The sequence below is a fragment of the Sciurus carolinensis genome, chromosome X (genome assembly GCF_902686445.1).
Source record: "Sciurus carolinensis chromosome X, mSciCar1.2, whole genome shotgun sequence".
Taxonomy (NCBI): Eukaryota; Metazoa; Chordata; class Mammalia; order Rodentia; family Sciuridae; genus Sciurus; species Sciurus carolinensis.
Window position 1 is genome coordinate 66,686,581 of NC_062232.1, and position 1,323 is coordinate 66,687,903.

Genomic DNA, 1,323 nt, shown 5'->3' on the forward strand with positions numbered 1-1,323 from the left:
TATATGCCTTTTTTCAATTTATTTTCCAGCAATCATTCTTAATTGTATTTTACAAATTGATTGCAATTTTTAAAACATTTAGTTCACATCTGGGAATGTAGTTCAGTGGTAGAGTACTTGCCTAACATCTCTGAGGTCCTAGGTTCAATTCCCAGTACTGAAAAACAAAAAAAAACAAAACAAAACTTTGCCTCAAAAGATATGACACAGGACTGGGGATCTAGCTCAGCTGGTAGAGTGCTTGCCTTTCAGCACAAGGCCCTGGGTTCAATCCCCAGTACTGCAAAAAAAAAAAAAAAATATGACACAATAGAGGCACCCAATACTAATCTTCTCTGTGTGATAGAAACAAATCAACATGTATGTAACCACTTTAGAGATGAGTGGCCATCGGTGACTGCTGGAAATTGGCAGCATAAAAACAAAACTTGATAAAAATCTGGGAGAAATAATAAAGAACAAGAAGTGAAATACCCAGGGCCTTTGGCTGAGTAGCTCAGTCAGGGGAAGGGGACTCTTCCCTCTAAGGGGGTAAAGGTGAAAAGGAAAGGGTGCAGAAGAATTTACCCAGTAGAAACAAAGCTTAAATAAATAAGTGATCATGACTCTGCAGAATAAGTCATCTTTAGCAAAGAGGTTTCACTGTATCTCTCATCAAATTCTCTGAGTACTGTGACTAGGAGCCTTCTTGAATAGGGTCGTATTGTCTGGGACTACACTGCTCTGGGTATCAAAAAATCTGGCATAAGCATATCTCAGGGTCCCCTTGGCAACATGTTTGCATTGAATGGGCAGATAGCAACTACAAGAGACATTTAGCTTGGGAGAGTGTTTCTGACACAAATCTTCTGAGAGGTGTAAGATGCAGGACGCAGAGGACATTGCCCTCTGAATCAGTGTTTTCAGTGAACTAGCCCTAAGTGACTGGAAAGAACATAATCATGTGTACTTTTGTTCAGGATCCTGTCTGAAGATGCTAGGATCAAGTGTAGCAGATTGCAACCTTCCCTCCATACAGAACTGGGTGGTTCAATTGCTCTCTGCACCCTAAAGGTTTAACACTTGCTGCACCTCTAGATCCACAGAATTAAATTACACTATAGATCAAATTGACTTAACAGACCTCTATAGAATATGCCACCCAACAGCTACAAATATAAATTATTTTCATGAGCACATGGAACTTACCCCTATATACCACAAAGCATGCCTTAACAAATTAAAAAAATTGAAATAATTTCTTCCATCTTATCATATCACAATGGTATGAAACTAGAAATCAATAGCAAGAGAAACAGAATTTATACAAACCCATGGAAATTA